The 27,876-nt window shown below is 40.6% G+C and overlaps 1 protein-coding gene across 6 annotated transcripts in view; it reads left to right on the forward strand.

Annotated features, from left to right (window-relative positions):
* The window catches only part of Col14a1 (collagen type XIV alpha 1 chain), a 247,379-nt gene that overhangs the window by 34,323 nt on the left and 185,180 nt on the right, over positions 1-27,876 (forward strand). For 4 of the 6 annotated variants that reach the window (XM_046464979.2, XM_046464980.2, XM_046464982.2 and 1 more), the window contains exon 1: positions 5,879-6,148. The exons of 1 other annotated variant lie outside the window; for it this stretch is intronic. The gene's annotated coding sequence lies outside the window, so the exon portion shown is untranslated. Of the gene's footprint in view, positions 1-4,942; positions 4,965-5,878; positions 6,149-27,876 lie in introns of those variants that run through there. One more of the 6 variants, XM_058585705.1, reaches the window with a different exon arrangement.

A 27,876-nucleotide genomic window follows, 5' to 3' on the forward strand; every position in this document is an offset into this window, starting at 1 on the left:
AAATTTAAATACCCAGGGACAAAATCCAGAAGGGAGAACCAAGAGACAAGGAGATAGGAAACAGGAAGAAAAAGGAAAAAAAAAAAAAAATATATATATATATATATATATATATGATTTCATTAGTTCAATGCTTAAAAAGACTTTTCCAGAACCAAAGGGTATAAATTTCTAGAGTGAAAGGGTGTATGGAATGCAGAGTACAGTTGATTAAACTAAACCCATATTAAAGCATATCACTGTGAAATTTCAAAACGGGAGGCAAAAAGAAGCTTCTACAATGTTCTAGAATGAAAAGGTTGGTGAGATGAACTCAAGGATGACCAAAAGTCACAATGGCTTCTCAATCATAGCAACAATGCTGAAAGCAAGAAATAAAGAAGCAAAAATCTTCAAAAAATGTAAAGGAAAAGAAAAATCATTTAAATGAATCCCATGCCCAGTTAAGCTAGTAATGAGATTTGAGGGCCAGCTACATCCAAGGCCTGAAACATGTATCTCTATGGCATCATGCACCTACCTTAGGCTACCACTACAGGATGTGGGAGGGGAGGGGAGGAGTTGGGGAGAAAGGGAGGATAGTAGAATGAAACAGACATTATTATTACTGTGTGTATATATGTGACTGCATGACCAATGTGATTCTGCAACCTGTATACTCAGAAAAATGAGATATTATATCCCATCTGATTCAAATGTATGATATGTCAAGGTAATTGTACTGTCATAAATTACATGTATGAATTATTTTCCTAAAATAATAAAAGCTAAAATAGCCCGTGCTAGTTCTCCCATGTGTGGGCTCTTTTCATGATGTTATTATTATGTGAACGAGTCTTGCTTTTTCAGATGACACAAGATCTAGCAATGTCTGCCACTGAAGTTTTCGGGGGATTTGGACAGGGATTGGACCTCAGATTCTTCATTGTAAAGTGAAGGAGGTTTGGCACATATGTGTTCACAGGCCTGTGCCAGCACTATTATGGTATGAATAGAACCTTTTATGCAATATGCATATGCTGACAGGGTGCTGTCACACATGAAAAACTTGGCTGCGGTCAAAGTTGTGACTTTGATATGGGCCATGGAGCTGAAAAGATGAAGAATGTCTTATTCACTGGTCCAAGACCATGAAGTGAAATTATGAGAAGAGAACTCCAGGTCATTAAGAACAAGACAACATAGTTTGAACCCCTGGAATGATTCTTACCTTTAAGAACTAATGTAATAAAATAGAGTGATATACTTCACCACACTTTGTAAAGCAAAAATTCTGTATAGGCATGAGAGGTATCACTAATGTTTGAAAAGTTGTTAGCACACTACAGTAGGAAAAGCTCTGGCCTGGGAGCTAAGACTTTTGAATTCTAGTGTTGATTTTGCTATTAACAATCTGGGGAAACATGGACAACTTCTCTTCTGTCCTTTGTCCTAACTTGGGGACTGGTGCTGGGAGCCATTAGCCAAGTAGGTATGACAATTTCCTTGCCAGCGTACCCCATATTGCTGACATGTTGCAGTGACATTGAATGTAGGTGACCTTGCTCAAGGACCAAGGCAGATTAGGGTGTTCCCAGTTTTAAGATAATCGTGTTTAGGGCGTTCCCAGTTTAGGTTCCAGGTTTAAGGTTTAAGATTATTCCTGCTGGGAATAGGGCGTATCCTGCTGCCTGAGTTCCCCTTGAGTTCTCACGGGATTTAGACAGTATATTTTGGGAGACAGAAGCCCAGTGGAGGTGGATTTGGGCAGAGAACGTGGATTTCCCCAGAACGTGATTGTAGACGGCTGGTGTGAGTTCAGGAATAAAGAGTTGCTGTTTGAATCTACAAGCTGTGTGGTGGCTCATGATTGTGTGCCCAGCCAGACTGCGGCATTTGTGCCCAGCCAGACTGTGGCAGACTGGAAAACTAAAGGATGACTTGGGTACATTTCTCCCATTAGCAGGGAAATAAAAATAAAAACTGGCATAAGTAGGGTTGCCCACTGGACTGAGAGCAAAGCTTCAGGAAGGACAGGAGCCAGGTAGGTGTTCAGGAGCTCTGGGCAGCACTACTATCCCAGAGATTGAGCAACCAGGATGGCACATGGACCGTTCAATCAGAATGAATGCCTACAGCCAGACTTCAGCAGGGACCTAGAGGCCCTAAGCTGATCCAAGGCCCTGTTGGTCAGAGAAAAATCTGGGCAGTGGCCCCAGAAAGGTGATAGTAGAAAGGATATTCAGGGTTGTGAGCCAGCAGCTATCCACCAACTGGCCTTGAAGCATTTTGATATTTTAACAACCAGTAAGCCACTTTGGAGTGCTCCTACTGGGTATAAGAGAAGCATCTGAATGTGGGGAGCTGGCATTCCTACCATTCTCAATGTTAGGATGAGCTGAGATAAAAGTTCATCTAATACATTTTTTTCTGCTCTTGTTTTCCACCACTTAATACTCATGTTTGAGGGAGGAGAGTATTCAGTTGGCTTAGTTTACAGTTTATGCCTATACTTGGGTGGGGAAACAGGGCACTGACACCTCCGAATGATAGACACCCCCCTACATCCCTGCAACTGCATCCGATGAAGTGAAGGCAGTTTCCTAAAGGAATGCAGAGCTCTTCATATCTCACTCTAGGGTGAAATACAAAATATTTAACAGCTGCTATGGCAGGTTCTTCTGTCAATTAGGAAGAACATGGATCCTTGAATTTGGGGCTGGGTCCTGAAGGCTCCCTACTATGCTAAAGTTAACTGTAACCAGCTGTGCTGCTACAAGAGGAAAATACCAGAGTCACAGGAGCAGGAGGTCAACACTGAGTAATGGAACATCAGAACAGGGATTGGGGACTTGGGCCATGGTGCTTGGTTGGTCATAGGCGTGGTATAGTATTATCAGCTGGCTCCTATCTGTTGAGTATGAAGGGAGAAGGGATGCTGGGCTCTAGGGATCACAGCTGACTGTTACAGAGCCACTGAGGTAGAACTGCAAATGACTCATTCAGCTGGGTACTTTGGTTTGCTACAGCATGCTTGAGGTGTGATGGTATTATTGATTTTCATCATGACTAGGAGATAGGGTAGCTGCTACTGGAATTTGGCCTATGGGATTAGCAATGGCAAATATTCTACAGAGTTCGGGGTAGTGCTGCTGTCCCGCCCAAAATGCCAGCAGAACTTCTTGTAAGAAACATTGAGAGGCTGGGATTTAGCCAGTGGTAGAACATTTGCCAAGGAGACCCAGGATTGGATACCCAAGAACAGCAACACACACAGGATACATTGAACAGAAAATCTTTCAGAAGGAACTGCTGAAGAGTGTATAGCCATATGCAAAGGGCAGAAGGGGTAGAATACCAATTTGAGTAGTGTAGTTTTCATAAATACATGTCATTTAATCCATTGACAATCCCCTAAGGTTTAAATAACCACCTTCTTCTTATACATGAAGAGTTAGATTTAGCAAGGCAAAATACCTTCAGCAGGTGAAAAACAGGCAAAGGACAGAGCCTTTCAATTTAGGTTTAAGTCTAAAGCCTTCCTGCAAGATTTCAGGGGACTAAGAGGAGAGGGGCAGTGTGTGTGTGTGTGTGTGTGTGTGTGTGTGTGTGTATGAGAGAGAGAGAGAGAGAGAGAGAGAGAGAGAGAGAGGGAGGGAGGGAGGGAGAGAGAGAGAGAGAGAGAGTGGGGAGAAATGAAATAGAATTATAGTCATGTCACAAACTCAGGGTGAGAATCAACTGTGGGAAACTGGAATTCCTAGATGGAAAGGAGAGACATTTTTGCAGGGTCTTCTGGTCTTGTTTCTATGATTCAGTTCTCTGTACTCTACCACACTCTGAGGGATGACTTTAAGATAAATGTTGAATAAACACTCCTGTAAGGACTAGAAATTTACATACAACTGCAACTATATGGAAAACTGATTAAAACCAACTATGCTGAGCTAACATTAACTGAAATTTATTTACTAACAAGTTAAAGAGATAAAGGAAGTATGAATTCGATTTTTTTTTAAAAATAAGATTTTATATGGTCATTAAATCAATACAAATCATGTAAGACTTTTTATTTAACAAACACGATTTCTTTGTAATTATGGGATTTTGTATATGGTTTTTGTTTTTAAGACCATCAGGTAATATCTTCTTTTCTTAATTTTCGGTAATGAAGCAATCATACTCCCCTCCCATCTTTTCCTTTCAACCTGTGATAACGTGCAACTCCCTCCCCCAAGGGAATTACAAGAAAAGTTTGTACCCGTCACCAGCATCTTGGTAAGAACGAAAAGCAAAAGAGTAAATTTTCGTTAGTTAAGTGGGGAATAGAATAAGCACTTGTATTAAGCGGGGAGGGGAAAGATCTAACCAAAGTAGTAACTGTCTCTAGGTACTGCATTTAGGGAATGCTACTTGTCAATCTCCTGAGTTGGTGGGCGTCTTTCTAGTTCCCGCCCTTCAAAACCCCGCGCAGACACCAGGTGGCGCTGTCGCTCTGGCAGTAGTGCGTCCAGAGCCCTCGGTGGGCGCTGTTCTTCTAAAGGGCTACGCTGGCCATCTGACCCCAGAGGAAGGGGTTCAGTGAAGCGCGGAAGCAGAACCGCGCCTTACTGAGGCCGCGCCCTGTGGCTGAGCAGAAGCCAATTTCCACCCCAAAGTCATGCAGGGCGGCGGCGGGAGCTGGAGCCAGCCCTTTTCACTCCAACCGCAACAGGAGGTGAAGTTCAGAGCCTGGGTAGGGGCGCAAACACTAAATTCGAGGAGCGCAGAGGAGGCGGCTCTGAGCAGTTCGGGTGGTTGGAGTGTGGGAAGGACCACTTTGCAGAGTGTCAAACATTACAGCTCCTTCTGCTGGATTCTCAGCTGAGCATGAAGGAGGCAGGTTCCAGGACTTTCGAAGGGTACTCCTTGCCCTTTCTCTTCTCTCCATCACCAGCTTTCTGCGGTGACGAAATACTGTCTTTTCAGTTTTCCAAGGCGAGAAGGTAATTTCTCACAAAAATAGGGTCTTGCTAAATCCCCAGTTTCTGCGCAGCCTCTCTTAACATTTGTGAGCGAATCACAAGTTATAGTGCAAAGAATTGGACGCGTGGGGTTTGTTAAGTTGGGTTCAAAAAATGGGAAAGATGACTTTTTAGGAGGGCCCAGAGGGCGAGAGCGTAGGCCTGATTCCCCAGGGAACCAGCGAGGGGCTCTGGAGCTCCTGGAGTTGATGATATTCAAGTCTCAGGGTAGAACCTCCCAAAGAATGATCCGCATGGATCAGAACCAGTGTTTGATAAATGCAGTCCCTGGTCCCAGGACAGACCTGTCAACCAGAATCTCTGCGCGTGGTCTAACCACACGAACCTGTCTTTTCATTGCCAACAAAAATGGCCAATTTAATACCCCCACATGATTCTCCTGTACGTTAAAGTTTGACAATCGTTGCCTTGGCATTTATGTTCCACTTGGACTAGTTGGGAAGGAGAGGAAAGACCTAAGGGGGCCGTTATAGGAGCCCAGTCTTTTCAGGCGAAGGAAAGAAAGGCGGGTCTTTGGGGATGGAGAAGTGAACCCAGAATGCCTGGAAACAGGAGGACACAGAGATCTTCCGTAGAGCTCAGGGGGGGCTATTTTAGGAGATTTGCCTGAGCCTCGGTCCCAGGCCCTGGGAGAGAGTGGCTCGCTCCCGGTGCACTACACACCGCTGCAGTGCGTACCACGTCTTAAGGGGAGAGGGTGTGTGGCGGGGGCCGGGCTCCTCTGCTTCTCTTGTGGGGGCGGGGATGCGTGAGAGGAGGAGGAGAGAAAGTGGGGGGCGCTAGGGGCTTGGACCTGCCTCCCACCTCCTCACCTCCCGCCCCCAAGGCCACCGTCCGCTTTATAATTGGCTGCCCGTAGCCCTTCCTTTTTCTCTTATCTGATCCTGGGCGCACAGCGGGAGGGAAGCGCTGCAGAGGCGGAGGCACCTCGGGGCGGCGGAGAGTGGGATCGCGAGAGGGAGAGGGACAAGAAGAGGGAGAAAGGCTAATAGAAAAAAATTTTAAAAAGAAAAAAATAAAATTAAAGGAGAGGGAAGCGAACAAGGAACCGTGCGTTTCGGCGCGCCGCTGGGAACCAACTCCAGGCGGATCTTCCTTAGTCACCAAGAGGTTTCCAGCCTGGGCTGGAAGCTTGCCTTGCACAGGTCAGTTCGTCTTTCTCTGCTCTTCTTTGGCTTGGCTTCGAAAAGACTCCTCTCGAGAAAGGAAAAGTGGAGAGAGCGAGCCACCTGCAGACGCAGTGCAATTCCCTGGACCTTGTCTGAACGCGCGCGCTCCCAGGATGGCGTGGGCATCCTTGTGGTGGGACAGGACCATGCACCCAGATACCTCTTCTCCAGGCTCTCTGGGCAGCGAGTGGCTCTGCGAGATGAGTGTGCTGTGACAGTGGAGATACTGTTGCTCCTGGGTGCTTCTCCCTGTGCTTGCGCGCAGGGAGCGCGCGGCTCAAGAAGCCGGATTTGGCTGCGGGAAGGTGGGGTCTCCAGTATGTAGAAGGGGTTTAGTAAAGGCGACTATGTAGCGGACAAGGGGCTTAGTGATTTGTCTTGAAGAGTTGTGTGTGCATAGTGAACACACTGTTCTTATTTAGTCTGTATTTGGTGTAGTTTGGGAGAGCAGCCCATGGAGATCATGGGAGGCAACACTCACGCAACCATCCACTGTATTGTCACAGATACTGGAAGCAAAGGGGAGCAACCAGGCAGAGCTCAATGATGGAGGATGGTGGCGCTGATGCGCTCCTCCATGTCTCTGCTGCAGGAAACCTGGACACTGTACGGTTTGCTTTGGTGTCTAAATCAAGGAGGTTGTGCCTTTGAGCTGAAGTGCACTTCCATGCTGTGATGTTGGAGGACCCTTTTTGCCTAGCTTCTTTTTCCCTCACTTCTTTTCTTGCATTCCTCGGGATCCCTCCCAACTTTATGTCCTCTAGTATGCAGCACCTGGGTGGAGAACCCGGACTTTGGCTCACAGTGCGCACAGCACAGGCAGAACAGGGTAACAGCTAGCTCAAGAGCAGCGGTGTGTGTCCTTAGAGTAAACTTAGTCACCGGCCAGGACCTGGAGGCCTCCTGCAAATTTGAGACTACAGGCGCTGAATTCTGGGGGAAGCATGTCCAATGTCGCAAAAGCCAAGGGTTGCTCAGCTAAGATCCACGCTGGCTTTGGACCTGGCCTTAGGGAAAGGGTCCAAATGAAGCTTGTGTATAACTCTCACAGGGGCCTGATTTTCCCTGAACATTGTTTCTGGGGGTTGCTGTTGACAGTTCCATTCCTTCTGAAAGTTTTGGACTCCCTTCTGTACGTTTTGGAGAGTCCCCTGCTGGCGGCAGCTAAAGGGGTAGGGGTGGGGTGGAAAAGCCGGGAATATGGTGGCTCAATGGAGAGCAGACATGAAAGCGAGTTTTCCTGATTCCCCTTGATAGAAGCATAGGACCCCCTCATAGACAGAGGGCCAGGAGGGCACTTTGCATTTGCAGCATGTGGTCAAGAGGCCAGTTGCCAGTTTAGTCCAGGGAACAGGCTTAAGCTGCTTGCAACAAGGAGACTTGTGTTTGATTGCTAACAAGTAGTTCAGTGCTGCACGCAGAGAGCTTGCTGGGCAATTTAGAATGAATGAATGAATGAATGGAATTTGGATTTTTTTTTTTCAAAAGAGTAATTTGGATGAATCACCTCTGAACATGGATCCAGTGACTTGCTTGTTGTAAGGTAGACTTTGGGATAGTTTTGTTAAAAAAAAAAATCTTTATTGAGAAATAATTCCCATACCTAACAATTTGCCTCATTAAATTATACAATGCAATGATGCAATGGTTTTTAGTATCTTCAACTATGTAAGTATATTGTGCAACTATCACCATAATTTAAGAACACTTTAGTACCCCCAAAGAAATACCTGTTTGCAGAATTATATACCTACAGTAGAACTAACACAGGATTATATACCTATATGCCTGTAACTGTGGAGTAAGCAGTGACTCTACATTTCTTCTTAATATGCCACCCTGGCTCTGTGGTTTTCATAGGAATGGATTATACCGTATGTGGTTCTCTGTGACTGATTCTTTTGACTAGCAAGATATTCTCAGGCTTCATCCATGATGCATAGGATATATTTTAGTCTCTCCATATCAGTGGGCAGCCATCCTTGTGCTTGAGGAGGCTTGAGCCAGAATGGACCTGGACCTCCACTGTAGCCCTGACCTCCTGTAGGTCCCTTTGAAAGGAGGAGCCACAATGGTGAGGCCTCTTAGTAATTCCCTGGGCAGGATTCCTTGGAACCTTTCAGGATTCCTGAAGCAGTTTTGGATGGGTCCCGGGCTTCAGGATTGATGAGAGGAGCTCTTTGGCCCTTCTCCTGTTGTTAACCGTCCAGCTGAAGATTTCAGAAGACGCTTGGGGCCTCCCCATGCTTTTCAGACTCAGCCAGGGTCAGCCTTACGAATGCGCTGAGCAAACTGATGTGATTTAAGGGGTACTAGGGAGAGCCCCCAGCCTGTGAAGAAAGACCCCTTGGGGCGTTCTCCCTTTGGATCTAAAATATTTCCCAGGGTCCCCAAGTAAAAGGTCTTTTGCTTATTTTCAGTTGCCAGTCTCTGCAGTGATGTGACTAGAGCCACATTTGCCATCAGTTTTATCCAAGTTCAGCCAAATGACTGCTGTTTTCCTGGCGGATGGAGTATAAACTAAGATTCCTTTAAAGAGACAAGAGCCGCCTTGAATTGCTGCAGGATGAGGCATTACTATTTAAAAAACTCCAAGTTACAAATTATATGGGATTATGGCAGTTTGTGGAGAACAAGATTATTGGAAATGAGACATAAGATGAGTCCCCAACTGGCATTGGAGTGGGGGCAAGGGGAATAGAAAGAGAATTGACAAAAAAAAACTTTCTTCTTGGAACATTTGCCCCCAGATAGTGCTGAATATCAGGAAAACAATCATTCTCCTTTACTTTTTCTATAAGTAAATAAAAAGTGGCAGGCATCCACTTTTTTTAAACTCTTCTATATACACTAAACTTTGAGTGGAAACTGCTTCTTGTTTCTATGGGGGTGACTGGTGTGTCTCTCTGTGTGTGAATGTGTGTAAGAAATTGTGCTGTCATCTTTCTGTTACTATAACAAAATGCCTGAGATAACAAACTTATATAACAGAGAAAATGTTTATAGTGGCTTGCAGTGATAGGGCTTCTAGCCCATGAGCATCTGGCCCTGTTCTTTTGAACCTGTAGTGAGATAGTATATCACAGTGGGAGCATAGTAGAGCAAAATTACTTATGTCACAGGTCTGGGAGTTAAGAGAGAGAGAAAGAGAGGAGGGAACCAGGTTCTCACAACCCCCTTCAAGGGCACACTCCGATGACCTTAAGACCTTCCACCATGCCCCTCCTCCTCATGTTTGTACCACCTCCCAATAATACACCCTGAGGACCAAGCCTTTAACCCGTGGGCCCTTGGGGCACATTTATGATCCCAAACATAGCAGAAATCTCAACATAGTTATTTGTTAGGTATCTATCCTTTTCTCTTTTAGAAACACACTTGTCTTTCACGTACTTGGAGAAGTAACTATTCCTCCTTTAGTGATGAAACCACTGAGCTTCATGGAGATAAAGAAACTTTTGTGGGATTAAGATGAAGATGATTAAGAAAAGCCTATATGGAAATTTGGACCCAGATCACATTGGACACTGTCTTGAATAGCTTCCCTGATGGGGGAGTCACTTGTGATTGCAAGTGGCTTGGGAATGATGGAACTGAGGCCACCCAATCTGGGAGCTGGAGCAGAGGATGGAAGGCAGACAGACAGGAGGGAGACGTCACCTTGCTGCGTCTGTGCTCTTAGGCACGTTCCTTTACATCTCTAGTTTTTATTTTCCCATCTGGAAAACACGGATAACAATAGCCTCTTCATAGGGTGGTTTAAGGTGACTTTGTACAGAGCCTGGGAGACAACAATGGGTTCTCTTTTCTCCTGCTTCTTTTTCTTCTTTTCACTTAAAATGTCTTTTCAACTATTTTCTTTCCTGCCTCCACTGTTTTGTGGGCTTAGTGAATAGAAAGGAGAGTGTATGGGAAGTTCTAAGACTCTAAGCTAAGGTGTAGAGCTTAGAGTCTCCATTTCCTCAAAGTCATATTTTTATCAGTGGACTTGTTGCTCTTTCTGCCCATGGACCTTTGTTGGAACTCCCCTGGCGGGTGTCTTCAACTTTGAATTTTAGGGAGCAGTGTCTGATCTCTTTCCTCCCAAGAATTGCCTGGGTTGCTTGTGAAAACTGGTCCAGAGGGAGGCTGGACTTTGCCAAATCTGTTAGAATGTCTTAGGACACATCTGTCTAAGGGCGGTCAGGAGACTGTTAATGGGATGAAGATCTGTTCCTTTCTGTCTCTGCTTTTGCAAAGAGGAGAACACTGACTTGATCTCCAAAAAGGATATTCTATTGATGATTTTTTTCTATCATATGCTGGCATTGTGCTAAACTTTCAAGAGAGAATAGTGTGTAATATAATTGGTTAAGTAGAAATGAATAGAATCAGCTACAGTACAGTATTAGATGCTACAGAATGGGAAATAAAGGTTATTCCTATAGGAACCAGAAAACAAAAGCAAAAACATTTGATCCCAAATGAGGAGGATCAGGGAATTCTTCCTGAAGGAAAAGATGTCTAAGCTGAGAAGCCCAGCTACCTTTTATACTGAGTATAAGAGATTTGGTCACAAATAAAAATCTCCCATTTCTTTGAAAGAGGCTCTATGTCAGTCCTTAAAAACAGAAAGGGTGGGGAGGGTGGGTAGAAGCCAGATGATGGAACATTCCTGTGTCAGGGAACTGTCAGTCCAATTTGCCTTACTTTTGGAATAGTTCTGGCTCCCATCACATAGAATTTAGAGCATCTAGTTTGAGACTGCTGGAGCAGATGCATTTCTGAGGCTAATGTGCAGTCAAATGTCATGCATTTGAGTAACTCATAGGACTGCTGACTTAATAGGGTCTTTCCATCATTTAGAAAAAGTCAGCCCCTCCAGGTCCATGCCATTGGGAGAAGAAAGCATCACTGGGTAGCACAGCTCTGAACTGAGGCATACACTGGCAAGGAGAGTGCTAATTTCAAGTGTCATTACCCTAAACCAAGTATAAATTGTGCAGTACCTCAGCTTTGGACTGTGTGTATGTCAGCCCTGAGCATCCAAACATTGATGATTAAATCACTATTCATTGGTTGCCCATTATGTATGAGAATTTGTTTCATTATGAGTTAAACTTCCCATCTAGAGGTGTTGTGGTGTCCAATATCCAGACGGTAAGAACAATTACCACAGCCATGGAGTTAACTGGAGAGTTGCAATGGGATGGAGAAAAGATGCATTCGTTGGAGGCCTGGTTGGTGCCCACGGGGATTGCTACCTGCTCCTGATGAGATAAAATCACATAGATCGCTAAGCACACTGTTGGTTCAGCTGAGGTATTTTTTTTTCATGGTTAAGCTTTCCTAATGAAGGAAACAGGGCAATTCTTCTATTTATATTTTGGAGTAAGCACCTTGTCTCACTGTACACCAGCAACAGTTCAGAGACTGGCTCTTTGAAGTAGTGTCCATTGTGGGGACAGACGCCTGCATCTGGTGAGGAAGGGGATTCTTCCTATTTCTCACTCCCCTTCCCTTGTGTCCCCTGCCTTGCATCCTCTTCTTTACCATTTCTCTTTCTCTTCTCCCTTTTCTCACTACCACTTTACTATTTCCTTTCTCTTCCTTTTTGATGTTTCTATCTTGTGCAAAAATTACCGTGAGTTTGAGCTTTTTGTCTTTTAAAAAGCAAAACCAGGAGAGCCCCGATACCCAAAGTAAGAAATGAGAATGGAAAACAATCACAGCATTACTGCCAATTTAAAACTTTGGTAATTAAAATAAGTATATGCCAGTAAATTACAAAAACTGGACAAAATATAAATCATTAAGATGTATCCTAGGTTATACAGAAATTATAAATAAAAAGGCACAAAACGTGAAAAAGTTGTTAAAACCTCATCTCCCCCAAAGTACCAAATCCTATGGTTTTGCAATAGCATACTAACAAAAAGGTGAAAGCCCAATGATACCAATGTCTTCTTACTACAGCTGTCCCGTCATATGGTATGTAGAAAAAGGGAAACTGAAGCTTTTTGTAAAACCATAAAAATAAAACTAATATAAAAACTTGACAGCATAATAAAAAATGAAGCTATCGACTAATCTCACTTACCTGGTCAATATAGTTGTTAATAGTGTATTAACAAAGAAAGCCCAGTAATACATCAAAAGAATAATCCATAGTGATCAAGTTGAGATCATATTTTCAAATAAAAGTTTAGTATTAGAAATTGATTAACATAATTCATTGTAATGATAGATTAAAGGGGAAAAAATCACATAATTCTCTCTATAGCCCACTACAAAAATTTAGCATTTTTTCAGACTGATGATAAGATCTACACAGATGATAAATGTATATCAGTATATATGTGTTTGTCTTCTATCTGCCTACCTGTGTAGCCACACATCATTAAAACCAAAGTCATGAAAAACAAGAACAAGATGTCCACTATTAATATTTTGGAAATAGTAGCCAAAGCAGAAAATTTAGAATGTATAGGAAAGATATCATTTGCAGAAAATGTTTAGGAAATCAACTGTTATAAACTGACAAAATGTTAAGCTATTATAAATACTAAGAATCTTTACTAAAGTGATAGATTACAAAACTAATATTAAAATAAACAGTTTTATTAAGCAACAACTTGTTTAAAATCTGGATAAAGAAAAACCCATTTATGCTGTGTACAGTGGCACAGGAGGATCACAAGTTCAAAGCCAGGCTCAGTAACTTAGTGAGGTCCTAAGCAACATAATGAAACCCTGTTTCAAAATAAAAAAATAAAAAAGGGATGGAGATGTGGCTCAGTGGTTGACTGTCCCTGGATTCAGTCCTTGGTTAAAAAAAGAAAAGAAAAACATATATATATATATATATATATATATATATATATATATGAAATAAAAATATGAAATATCTAGAAATAAATTTAATTGCCAAATTTATAAGTTTAAATACATAAAATGCCTGTGAGAAAATGAAAACACTTTGAATAAACAGAAATATACCCATCTTGATAGATGAAATATTATTTAAAAAGTTACTGTGTTTAAATTGATCTAATTTAACTTAATCCCAATTTTGAGGAGTTTCAGTACCAAGAATAGTCAGAAAGAATGTTTAAAAGAAGATATTAAAAGATATCATAAGGGGGATCCAACATGGCGGCGAGAGGGGAGGCAGCGCTTTCAGTACCTCCTCAACAAAGGGGTCAGAGAGACGCATGGATACGCTTAGATATGACCTGCTGAGAAACTCCTAGCAAAATTCCACTAAAGAGAGACCGGCCGGGAATTGGAAGGATTTTTGGAGGTGACAGTCTGCGCTAGACGAGTGAATCTCCGCCACGCAGCGCAGAGGTCCAGACCCGCCAGCCGCTGCCCGCGCGACTCGGCGACTGTCGGCTGCCTGCACGCGGCCCCCGCGTCAGGGCGGATAGCCTCCCCGCCACGCAGCGCAGAGGTCCAGACCCGCCAGCCGCTGCCCGCGCGACTCGGCGACTGTCGGCTGCCTGCACGCCGCCCCTGCGTCAGGGCGGATAGCCTCCGAGACGCAGCGCAGCAGGAGCGGTGCAAGGACTCTAGGAAGAGGTCTCTCGCCAAGCCTTCATGAAATAGCAAACCGGGAGCTGAAACCAACCAGAGACAGACCAGTCCCACCCCTCCCTTCGGACACTCTGGCAAGGAGCCTGGGGCCTGCCATAGCAGAGTGGTGACATCACCAGAGTTCCCCCGACAGAATTCCTTCCCAGCGGAATCCACATTAGCAGGTGTGTGACTCCCACCCCCTCCAGATACAAGCAGCCAGGAAACCACCGGGGGCGTGTCTGTAGGGAAGCAGAGGGGACTCCAGATCCCCACCTCCCCTTAACACCAGCGGCGACACCCAAGATCTTAGCCGCCAGTTTCTGGGGGCGTGCCCACCAAAGGGGTCCTGAAAAATTAAACTGTTGGTTCCCAGATCACCCCACCACAGCACTGGGGCTTAATTGAATGACAGAGAGGGTGTTCATCGTTCGGGATATAGGACACGCGGTGGGGCTGCAAGTGTAATCAGATCCTTGGGGAACCGCCTCTGGTGAACAGGACCTGGCTGGCTGGCTGGGAGGAGGAACAGGGGGAGGGGCCGGATAAGTGAAAGGGCTCTGGACTAACAGGATTGAGAGACTCCCAGGAGCCACCGTACAGGGATTTCTGTCAGCACATAGAGGGCAGAAGCTCAGCTCAGAGGGCACAGCTCCGCCTATTGGAAGAGAAGAAAATGGGATTCAGCCATAGAACAGGGGATGCCAGCATGGCAGAGATCTGATGTCATCGGAGAGCGGCCGAGGAGAAAACTTCATCGGTGCCAGCGGCGACGGAAACAGTTGGTCCCCTGGTAGGGAGGGTGAGTCACAGATACCCGAGTCTCTTTCGCTTTGTCGTCGAGCCAGAGGCGAGGAGAGGGGCCGCCGCCCACGCCCGCAAGGTAGGAAGACCTGCGACCAACCTGCAGATCAGGCCCAGCGGTCTGCAGGCGTGGTAAGAGGGGCAGGGCAGAGCCACCGCCCGCGCTGGCAAGGTAAGCAGACCTGCGACAGACCTGTGGATCAGGCCCAGCGGCCTGCCAGCGTGGTACACACTTCACCCCAACTGGAGTAGGGGCAGAGCAGAGCCCTAGCCCGCGCCCAGATCAGGCCCAGCGGCTCGCCTGTGTGGTGGTCAAGTGACCCCAATTGGAGTGGGGGCGGAGCGGAACTGACACCCTTGCCCACAAGGTGGGCAGACCTGCGACCAACCTGCAGATCAGGCCTAGCGGTCCCCGGGCGTGGTAGGAGGGGCAGGGCAGAGCCTTCGCCCCCACCTGCAAGGTAGGCAGACCTGCGACAGAACAGCGGATCAGGCCCAGGGGTCCGCGGGCGTGGTAGACACCTCACACCAATTGGAGGAGGGGCAGAGCAGAGCCCCTGCCCGCACCTGCAAGGGAGAATTTTCAACTATACAAGAGCAACATAAATATATAGGGGGGGGAAAATTTCAAAAACACAACAGTTTCACCAAGAAGAAAGAAACGCAAGCAGTATGAAAAGACAAGGAAAGAAAGGACTACAAGCAATGCAGGTCAGCTCAACTTTAGAAGAGGTAACAGCTGCAGCAGATGGAATGTCAGATAAAGAATTCAGGATATATATGCTTCAGATGATCTGGAGTATCAAGGAAGAAATTAGACAGCAAAATCAGACAATGAAAGATCACTTCGACAAGGAATTACACAAACAAATCCAGGAAGCAAAGGATCAACTATACAGGGAGATAGAGGTTATAAAAAACAAACAAACAGAAATCCTAGAAATGCAGGAAGCAATAAACCAACTTAAAAACTCAATTGAGAGTACTACCAGCAGAGTAGAACACTTAGAAGATAGAACATCAGACAATGAAGACAAAGTATTTCAACTTGAAAAGAACATAGACAGCTCAGCAAGACGGTTAAGAAACCATGAGCAGAACATCCAAGAAATATGGGATAACATTAAGAGACCAAACTTAAGAGTCATTGGGATACAGGAAGGTACAGAGCTCCAAACCAAAGGAATGAGCAGTCTATTCAATGAAATAATACGAGAAAACTTCCCAGACTTGAAGAATGAGACAGAATCCCAAATTCTAGAAGCCTACAGGACGCCGAATGTGCAAAATTATAAGAGATCCACACCTAGACACATTATAATGAAGATGCCCAACATACAGAATAAGGAGAGAATTTTAAAAGCTACAAGAGAAAGGAAGCAGATTACATTTAGGGGCAAGCCAATCAGGATAACAGCTGATCTTTCAACACAGACTCTGAAAGCTAGAAGATCCTGGAATAACATATTTCAAACACTGAAAGAAAATGGGTTCCAACCAAGAATTGTGTATCCAGCGAAATTAAGCTTCAGGATGGAAGATGAAATTAAAACCTTCCACGACAAACAAAAGTTAAAAGAATATGCAGCTAGAAAACCATCTCTTCAAAACATCCTCAGCAAAACATTACAGGAAGAGGAAATGGAAAATAACAATGAAAACCAACAGTGGGAGGTAGGACAGTAAAGGGGGGGGGAATAATCAAAGAGGAAAACAAACCATGTTTAGTAACATAAATAAACAAATATGGCTGGAACAACAACCCATATCTCAATAATAACCCTAAATGTTAATGGCTTAAACTCACCAATTAAGAGACACAGGCTAGTAGAATGGATCTCAAAACAAGACCCAACAATATGCTGCCTACAGGAGACGCATTTGATAGGAAAAGACATACATAGGCTGAAGGTGAAAGGTTGGGAAAAATCATATCACTCATATGGACTTCGGAAAAAAGCAGGAGTGTCCATACTCATATCAAATAAAATAGATTTCAAGCCAAAGTTAATCAAAAGGGATAAAGAGGGACACTACATACTGCTTAAGGGAACCATACACCAACAAGACATAACAATCATAAATATATATGCCCCAAACAATGGTGCAGCTATGTTCATCAAACAAACTCTTCTCAAGTTCAAGAGTCTAATAGACCACCATACAATAATCATGGGAGACTTCAACACACCTCTCTCGCCACTGGACAGATCTTCCAAACAAAAGTTGAATAAGGAAACTATAGAACTCAATAACACAATTAATAACCTAGACTTAATTGACATATATAGAATATACCACCCAACATCAAGCAGTTACACTTTTTTCTCAGCAGCACATGGATCCTTCTCAAAAATAGATCATATATTATGTCACAGGGCAACGCTTAGACAATATAAAGGAGTAGAGATAATACCATGCATCCTATCTGACCATAATGGAATGAAACTGAAAATCAACGATAAAAGAAGGAAGGAAAAAGCATACATCACTTGGAGAATGAACAATAGGTTACTGAATGATCAATGGGTTATAGAAGACATCAAGGAGGAAATTAAAAAATTCTTAGAGATTAATGAAAACACAGACACAACATATCAGAATCTGTGGGACACATTGAAAGCAGTTCTAAGAGGAAAATTCATTGCTTGGAGTTCATTCCTTAAAAAAAGAAAAAACCAACAAATAAATGATCTCATGCTTCATCTCAAAATCCTAGAAAAAGAAGAGCAAAACAACAGCAAAAGAAGTAGAAGGCAAGAAATAATTAAAATCAGAGCTGAAATTAATGAAATCGAAACAAAAGAAACAATTGAAAAAATTGACAAAACTAAAAGTTGGTTCTTTGAAAAAATAAACAAAATCGACAGACCCTTAGCGATGCTAGCGAAGAGAAGAAGAGAGAGAACTCAAATTACTAGCATACGGGATGAAAAAGGCAATATCACAACAGACACTTCAGAAATACAGAAGATAATCAAAAATTATTTTGAATCCTTATACTCCAATAAATTAGAAGATAGTGAAGGCATCGATAAATTTCTGAAGTCATATGATCTGCCCAGATTGAGTCAGGAGGATATAGACAACCTAAACAGACCAATATCAATTGAGGAAATAGAAGAAACCATCAAAAGACTACCAACTAAGAAAAGCCCAGGACCGGATGGGTATACAGCTGAATTTTACAAAACCTTTAAAGAGGAACTAATACCAATACTTTTCAAGCTACTTCAGGAAATAGAAAAAGAGGGAGAACTTCCAAATTCATTCTACGAGGCCAACATCACCCTGATACCTAAACCAGACAAAGACACTTCAAAGAAAGAAAACTTCAGACCAATATCTCTAATGAACCTAGATGCAAAAATCCTCAATAAAATTCTGGCGAATCGGATACAAAAACATATCAAAAAAATTGTGCACCATGATCAAGTAGGATTCATCCCTGGGATGCAAGGCTGGTTCAATATACGGAAATCAATAAATGTTATTCACCACATCAATAGACTTAAAAATAAGAACCATATGATCATCTCGATAGATGCGGAAAAAGCATTCGACAAAGTACAGCATCCCTTTATGTTCAAAACTCTAGAAAAACTAGGGATAACAGGAACATACCTCAATATTGTAAAAGCAATCTATGCTAAGCCTCAGGCTAGCATCATTCTGAATGGAGAAAAATTGAAGGCATTCCCTCTAAAATCTGGAACAAGACAGGGATGCCCTCTCTCACCACTTCTGTTCAACATAGTTCTCGAAACACTGGCCACAGCAATTAGACAGACGAAAGAAATTAAAGGCATAAAAATAGGAAAAGAAGAACTTAAATTATCACTATTTGCAGATGATATGATTCTATACCTAGCAGACCCAAAAGGCTCTACAAAGAAACTATTAGAGCTAATAAATGAATTCAGCAAAGTGGCAGGATATAAAATCAACACGCATAAATCAAAGGCATTCCTGTATATCAGCGACAAATCCTCTGAAATGGAAATGAGGACAACCACTCCATTCACAATATCTTCAAAAAAAATAAAATACTTGGGAATCAACCTAACAAAAGAGGTGAAAGACTTATACAATGAAAACTACAGAACCCTAAAGAGAGAAATAGAAGAAGATCTTAGAAGATGGAAAAATATACCCTGTTCATGGATAGGCAGAACTAACATCATCAAAATGGCGATATTACCAAAAGTTCTCTATAGGTTTAATGCAATGCCAATCAAAATCCCAAAGGCATTTCTTGTAGAAATAGAGAAAGCAATCATGAAATTCATATGGAAAAATAAAAGACCTAGAATAGCAAAAACAATGCTAAGCAGGAAGTGTGAATCAGGCGGTATAGCGATACCAGACTTCAAACTATACTACAGAGCAATAGTAACAAAAACAGCATGGTACTGGTACCAAAACAGGCGGGTGGACCAATGGTACAGAATAGAGGACACAGAAACCAATCCACAAAACTACAACTATCTTATATTTGATAAAGGGGCTAAAAGCATGCAATGGAGGAAGGATAGCATCTTCAACAAATGGTGCTGGGAAAACTGGAAATCCATATGCAACAAAATGAAACTGAATCCTTTTCTCTCGCCATGCACAAAAGTTAATTCAAAATGGATCAAGGAGCTTGATATCAAATCAGAGACACGCCGTCTGATAGAAGAAAAAGTTGGCTACGATCTACATATTGTGGGGTCGGGCTCCAAATTCCTCAATAGGACACCCATAGCACAAAAGTTAATAACTAGAATCAACAAATGGGACTTACTCAAACTAAAAAGTTTTTTCTCAGCTAAAGAAACAATAAGAGAGGTAAATAGAGAGCCTACATCCTGGGAACAAATCTTTACTCCTCACACTTCAGACAGAGCCCTAATATCCAGAGTATACAAAGAACTCAAAAAATTAGACAATAAGATAACTAACAACCCAATCAACAAATGGGCCAAGGACCTGAACAGACACTTCTCAGAGGAGGACATACAATCAATCAACAAGTACATGAAAAAATGCTCACCATCTCTAGCAGTCAGAGAAATGCAAATCAAAACCACCCTAAGATACCATCTCACTCCAGTAAGATTGGCAGCCATTATGAAGTCAAACAACAACAAGTGCTGGCGAGGATGTGGGGAAAAGGGTACACTTGTACATTGCTGGTGGGACTGCAAATTGGTGCAGCCAATTTGGAAAGCAGTATGGAGATTTCTTGGAAAGCTGGGAATGGAGCCACCATTTGACCCAGCTATTCCCCTTCTTGGTCTATTCCCTAAAGACCTAAAAAGAGCATGCTACAGGGACACTGCTACATCGATGTTCATAGCAGCTCAATTCACAATAGCAAGACTTTGGAACCAACCCAGATGCCCTTCAATAGACGAATGGATTAAAAAAATGTGGCATTTATACACAATGGAGTATTACTCTGCATTAAAAAATGACAAAATCATAGAATTTGCAGGGAAATGGATGGCACTAGAGCAGATTATGCTAAGTGAAGCTAGCCAATCCCTAAAAAGCAAATGCCAAATGTCTCCTTTGATATAAGGAGAGTAACTAAGAACAGAGTAGGGACGAAGAGCATGAGAAGAAGATTAACATTAAACAGAGATGAGAGGTGGGAGGGAAAGGGAGAGAAAAGGGAAATTGCATGGAAATGGAAGGAGACCCTCAGGGTTATACAAAAGAACATACAAGAGGAAATGAGGGGAATAGGGAAAAATAATACAAGGGGGAGAAATGAAGGTCAATAGAGGGGGTAGAGAGAGAAGAGGGGTGGGGAGGGGAGGGGAGGGGGGATAGTAGAGGATAGGAAAGGGAGCAGAACATGACAGTCACAAGTATGGCAATATGTAAATCAATGGATGTGTAATTGATGTGATTCTGCAATCTGTATATGGGGTAAAAATGGGAGTTCATAACCCACTTGAAGCAAAGTGTGAAAGATGGTATATCAAGAACTATGTAATGTTTTGAACAACCAACAATAAAAAAAAAAAATAAAAAATAAAAGATATCATAAAATTTTGATATTTACATTATTTGGTAGTCATTCATGAATGGGCGGATCAATAGAAAATAAGATCTAACAGTTCTAACCTGTATATAAAAGACAGAGTTTTCCATAAATGGTATGGGAATAATTGGCTGGACACCAAGGGAGAAAAAAGTTAAAATCTTTATATTTACATCACAATGAATTCTAGTAACTAAAGATTTAAGTGTAAAAATTGAATACATAAGAATATTAAGAGAAAATATGGGAAATGCTATAATTCTATTTATTTGGAGCTCTTATATAGGAATAGAATTGACTTTTGACTACTGATCTATGTCCTTCAGCCTTTCTAAATTTACTTACTAGATCAAATAAGTTTTAATTTTTTTCATAGACTTTTTTAGGTTTTCCATGTAAATAATCATGTTAATTGTGAATGAATCACTTTTACTTCTTTCTTCTCATTCTTTTATTTTTATTTTTTCTTTTCTTATTGCACTGGATCAAACCTCTAGTACAGTGATCAGTGGAAATGGAAATAGTTACCATCCTTGTCTATTCTTGGTCTTAGAAGGATGGAATTCATTATTTCACCATTAAATATGATAATAGCAATGAGTTTTTCATAGATCCCCTTATCATATTGAAGAAGGTCCTTTTATTCTTAGTTTACTGAATTTCTTTTTAATTTTGAGTGGGTATTGATTTTTCTCAAATCCTTTTTTTGTATTTATTAAGATGATTGTTTTATGTCTGTCAACATGATAAATGATATTGATTTTAAAATATTAAATCAACATTTACATTCCTGAAAATAAATCCCACTTGGTCATGATTATTACCATTTTGTATATATTGTTGAACATTATTTGAAAACATTCCTTTTGTAAGGATTTTGTATCTATGGTCAATGAGGGATATTTTTACATAATTTTATTTTATATAGTGATATTTTGTTTTGATAGAAAGGTTATACTAGCCTTTACCTCTTTTTTCTAAGTGTAAGTAAGATTGGTATTATGTCTTCCCTAAATATTTCATAGAATTTACCAGTGAAAGTATCTGGGGCTATAACTTTCTTTGTGAGAATAATTTTAATAAAAATCCAATCTTCATAGTACATACAGGACTGCTTGGATTTTCCATTTCTTCATGTATCTCTTTCAGCAAATTGAGTTTTCAACAGTTTTTTCTACTAAACTAAATTGTTGATTTAAATTGTTTATTTAATAACATACATTTAGTATGTTTCCCTTTTTGACAATCAGCTTTTAATTTGTGAAATAGGTAGCGATATCTTTTTTTTTATTTCTTGAATTGTTGATTGTGTTTTCTATCTAGGTGTGTTTCTTGATCACATCTAGAGGTTTATGATTTTTATTAATATTTCAAAGAAGCAAATTCTGATTTTGTTAATTTTCAATTAGTTTTATATTTCTTTAATTTTTACTTTTATCTTTCTTTATATTCTCTATCAAATTAATTTCGATTTAATTTGGTCTTCTTTTGCTGGCTTCTTCAAGTGGAAAGTTACAGCATTGATTTAAAACCTTTTTATACAAATATTTAAGCCTATTAATTTCTCTCTAATTCTTTAGTTACATTTCACAATTTTTAAATGAATTTTTGTTTTAACTTTTATTCCTTTTGAAATATTTAAAAATTTCCAATGTTCTTTCCTCTTCAACCCATGTATTATCTAGAAGCAGGTTGTTATATCCCAAATATTTTGAACTTATATTTTCTTTATCAATAATTATTTTAAACTTAATTCTTTTGTCAGAAAACATATTCTGTAAGGTTTCAGTTTCTTGAAATTTATTGTGCCTCCTTTTACGGTACAGAGTCTGGCCTATTTGGTTAAATTTTCTTGATACACTTAAAATGCACATTTTGCAGTTGTTAGAAGTATTATTCAATAAATATCAATTAGTTAATGGAGTTGTTCACATTTTTACTAATATTTTGCCTATCTGTTCAATTCCTCAAAAGAGTGTTAAATCTCCAATTTCACTATGACTTCTTTATTCCTATCAGTTTGGGCTTCAGATTTTCTAGTATTAAGTACATACATTTATCACTGAGTTGTTCTGATTAATTGATCCTATATCATTCTAAAATGTCCAGGGTTTGAGGGGGGTGGTTTATGCAGTTTTGGCCTTTCCTACACTGTGGCTCACTCTTTTCTGACATTTCCATTCTCACTTTTCTTTTCTCTGGCATTTATGAACTTTGCCCTTTGACACTTCATGCTATAAGACTGCTGTGCCTTCTGCCTGGGTATAGGGAAAAGATGTCAGTAGCCACTTCATGTGCAATGGAGAGTTTCCTCAGGAAGAGACAGACAAACAGCTAAGCTGACAGTAATAAAAGTAGATTTTCTTTATTCCTTCCTAAATTATCATTTTCTTCTTCTATGTTATGATGCTAACAGATCATGACATTATCAGATGGGTAATAATTAATGGTTTCCATCAGGACTTATTAAAAATTTTTTATTGGTACATTATAATTATACATAATAGTGGGATTCAATATAACATAGTTATATGTGCATGTAATATAATGTGGGGTTGTGGTTCAGCAGTAGAGCACTTGCCTAGCACGTGTGAGGCACTGGGTTCGATCCCCAGCTATATATATATATATATATATATATATATATATATATATATATATATACATATACATATATATATATATACCTAAATAAACAAAATAAAGGTAAAATATCTATCTATCTATCTATCTATCTATCTATCTAATGCAGTTGATTTCTTTCCCTAGTACCTGCCCTTTGTCTCCCTCTTCCCTGTCCCTCTTCCTCTACTCCTCTGGTTCCAGGGCTTATTATTAAGAAGACCTCATTAGCTAATCCTGAAAATGTTCTTTATGATTCTGTCTGTGAGGAGGATGGTATTTTCAGTAGAGAGAAGAAATAAGGAATACCCAAAATGTATGATACTAGGTTGGGCCTATTGTTGTTTTTGTTACTGTTTTTTTTTAAAATTTTTATTTTTTAATGCTTCATGACCTAGATCATCAATTGACTGTAAAGTTCTACCATAAAGTGAATATTAAAATATTAAAAATCTACTTGGGGAAGGCAATTTAGAGGCTGTATGATCACTGCCCCAAGTTTGGTAACATCTCTTATGGATAAAAACTTACCCATCCTATATCCCCAAACTTATAATAAAAGAAAATAAACTCAGCACAGTGGCACACCCCTTAATTCCAACAACTTGGGAGGCTGAGGCAGGGGGATTGCAAGTTCAAGCCCAGACTCATCAACTTAGGAAGACCCTGTCTCAAAATAAAAAAGACTAGGGATTTAGCTCAGTGGTAGAGTGCCCCTGGGTTCAATCCCCAGTAGCAGTAAGCAAATAAACATACTATTCTTACTGTTAAAATTAGAATTTGGATTTGGGTCATACCACTTTTTCAAGTTTTGTTGTCAAATCTGCACAAAAGAAACCAGTTTTATCTTTTCAAGTATATGAAGAAATCTGTTATGTGCCTCTGATTCTTAGTTTTCCTAGGTTGAAAGCCTGCTTAATTATTACTGTTCCTTCAAACTTTGTTTGCATGAACTTGTCAACTAACTGCTAAGTCTTCTTCTAAGCCAGTGCATTGCTCATAAGTCAGGTTTCCCACATTTTCATACAGTTGATTTTTTAAAACTTCTGTAGAGCTCTCCTCTGGGGAGTGATAAAAATGGATAGGAATGTATTTCAAAAAATCTAAAGCAAGTCACTCATGCAAATAATTGATGTGCCTGTACTCATTGAATCTTCAGTTTCTGCTTAAGCCTTTCTGCCAAGTAAGTCCCATAACCTTAATATGATGGAGGAATAAAAAGTCTTTTGTTCCTTCTGCCCTTCCTTCTTTAGCATCTGCCAACCAACAAATTCATTGGTTATTATTATTACTCTTTCTTTTGTGTTCTTGCAGCCTGTTGCTGACATTGGTACCAATTAGAATATTTTGAGTGCTACTCTATCAAATCATCTTAAAGATAGATATTATCTTCTACATTTTACTGATAAACAATCATAGAGTAGTTAAACCAGTTAGTTAAGGATTCCAGCAGATTATTGCCAGAACTGTCCTCCTAACTCCCACTTAGGGGTTGGGGTAACGGCCTGCATCTTGTGGGGGGTTCTTCTTCTTGCCAAGGGTATAAGCCACCTGAGAAATTAAAGTCTAGAATAACTAGTGAAGAACAAAAGACAAAGAGTCAGAAATATATATTTTCAAAAGCAGAGCCCTGATAGGTTTAGTCCACAAGGGAGCTGGAACTAGACAAAAGACAAAATGGCTCCTGCGGTTTATTTAAGGGGGTACATCAAAGGCAGGGATAAGGTTTCAAGGGCAGAGTCTTGCTTTGTGATGTCTTGCAGTCAGCAGGTTGATTGGCATCATGTCAGGTCACACCCATCTCAGGTGCTGTGTGGGACATGGCAGAGCTGGATAGTAATTCGCAATGTCTCTGGGCAATCTTACACAGAGGAAATGTCCACTGGTAGCTCCCAGACACCACATATTCCTATTCAGTAGCCTTCCATGCACGGTGGCCCACACACAGCCCATGGATGGCTCGCGACATCCCATTTTTCCACTCATACCATCTGTGCTAACTTTCCTTTGTATTTCATTTAGTTTTTCAACATGTTTGCTTATAGTCTTCCTTCTCAACTAAGTTGTAAGTGAGCTCCCAAAAGGGAACTCATGGCATAAGGTTTTGTATCTTCTTTAGTACCAAGTACAATGTTTTTGTTATATGAAGGACTCTCAGTAAGTGATTGTTGGAATGAAGATTCCAATACTTAAAAAACCTCTCAGGGCATAGAGTTTCTGGGTGTGCATGTGCTAGATGGCTAATGGCAAGTTTGTTTACATTTATAGTGTATTTTGGGAAGTGGGAGTCATTGAACAGAATGTTGCCCAAGGTTTGTATGTGTACACGTAGATAACTCTTAGAGGTGGGAGATGAAAGAGAGGGAGCTTTACAAAAGCTTTAGAAGAAATATTTTAATGCGTTTTGATAAAAATGGCTGTGTATTAGGTCAGAGGTTTTGTAGATGTCTGGGATCACTGGCTGATGGCTGTACTCAAGGTCTTTGCTCCTTATAAAACCTGGCTACACAAATAAAATTACAGATACCAAACATACAAAATAGAGGCAGAACAAATTAGCACTAATGAGGCTAGTTTTAAGTTACTGATATTTAAGATTATGATCACTTTTTGCAAGTTATAAGGAGTTTTTATTACTCTGGATATAAGTAATTTAAAAGATACACAATTTGGGATAATTTATACCAGTCTGTGGCTTATTTTTCTTTTAGGATATCTTATATTACATATTATCACCTCTCTTCAAATTTACTTTATACCTCTGAACTCAGAGCTAGGTAGCCATTTCTAGCATGATGATTTCAAGCAAAATAAAGTTAGATAAATAAATAAATAAATATTTAAACCCAGGGGGGAAAAATCAAGGCAGGATTTCTTGTTTTGTACAGGCTTTTGGGCAGAGTTTCAACAAATTTGACTTTGACATTTTGGTAAATGTTAAAATATCTCATGGCATGTTAGTAGAATTTGGGATTTTTCTTGCCCCTACTTTTCAGTCCAAAAGTTTGGGGACTTGGCAGAAAAGCTTGGGAAGATAAAATTCCACTTTTTCCAATATGCCATTGCTCATCCTAATTTAAAATAAACAACAAAAAAGAGCAGAATTTAAAGATTGGCTCTGCCTACAATTTTTTCCATGTAAATAATACTTAGTTCCCCCAAATGTTGCCAAGGCTAATGTAGCATTGATTTATTTGTTTAGTTAGCTCTTAAAGCCAGTGAAAGCAGATTAACTTCCAGTGTTATATGTTAATTATTGCTTGGAAACATCCGCACACAGATATTTCAGTGCTTGGATGAGAACAGAGAAAAGACTGTTCACCTGACTATGACTTGAAAAACAACCCTTTAAAGTAGTATCATGTGATGTCTGATATGTGTGTCCTGATCCATTTTTTTTTTGGTACCGAGGATTGAATCCTGGGGTAAACCACTGAGCCATATCCTCAGCCCCTTTTATTTATTATTTTGAGACAGGGTCTTGCCAAGTTGCTTAGGGCTCCATTAAGTTGCTGAGGCTAGCTCTGAACTTGTGATTCTCCTGCCCCAGATTCCCAAACCACTGGGATTATAGGTTTGAGCCATTGACATGTCCTGAACTTAAGTGTGCATACCTGAAACACAAATGTGGCCTGTTTCTTTACCTTTCATCTCATGCCTTGTTCTAGCTGACCCCTCTGGTTATATCACTGGAGACAGATAATTTTAGAAAGAACACTTCATTTGAGTTGAGAAAGTGGTTCTACTGCTATATTTTTCCTTGGATATATGGGATAGCTACCTGTGTGCCTAGCATATTTACTGATGCACTGATTTGATAGGGCTGAACCTGGCTGCTGCATCTTTTGGACCCCCTGTATTCATGCCTTCTGTCTACTTACGGGTTGCTCACACCCTTCTGGATAATCCACTAAGCTTGATTTACCTGTCTCTGTAGGGTGAGGGTTCTATGTATGTTCCAGGACTTTTCATCTGGTGCTTTATCAAAACTTCTACACTATTTACTCCATGTCTTCTCTGTCCTAACAAATAATTGGTTTGCTAATATGTAATAAATTAAATCAGGCTAAAATGACTTATAGATATTGGTCACTTAGTATGTTACCTATTCTTTTCAAATTTCTTTCTTATTCATTTATTACTGTCTATATACTATGTTATTCTGGAATGAAGCTTGAATATCAGGCTTAAGTTGTAAACCATATAGCTTTGAAGGTTCACAGAATTGTTTTGGTATATTCATTGTACTAACTCCGGGGTTAAAAAGGAAATTAAAGGTAATATGATGCTGCCAACGAATATTAAGTGGCGAATTAATGGCCTCAACTACAGAATGGCATTATATTAATTCAGGATTAAACAAAAACAGCAATGATAAAAGAACAACAAAAACTAAAAAAAAGAAGTGCATAAAGCATAAGAAAGCAACTACAAGTGATAAATGCAAATTTTTGGTAAACAAAACAGTACTGACAATTTAGTAAAATAGTTGTTCTAAAGTATTGCAAATTGGACAATCTGTAGCTTATTTATGTAGGAGGGAAGAGAGAAGTCAGAAAAACACCAACTTAATACACACAGTATAGAGATAAACAGAAAAAAATTAAAATTGAGAGATAATACAACTATGTGTTAATAAATATGAAAATCCAAATAAAAAGAATAATTTCATGGAAGAATATCCAAATTA

The sequence above is a fragment of the Marmota monax genome, unplaced genomic scaffold, assembly GCF_021218885.2.
Source record: "Marmota monax isolate L192 unplaced genomic scaffold, Marmota_monax_Labrador192_F-V1.1 WCK01_AAM20220418_F8-fsc00003, whole genome shotgun sequence".
Lineage (NCBI taxonomy): Eukaryota > Metazoa > Chordata > Mammalia > Rodentia > Sciuridae > Marmota > Marmota monax.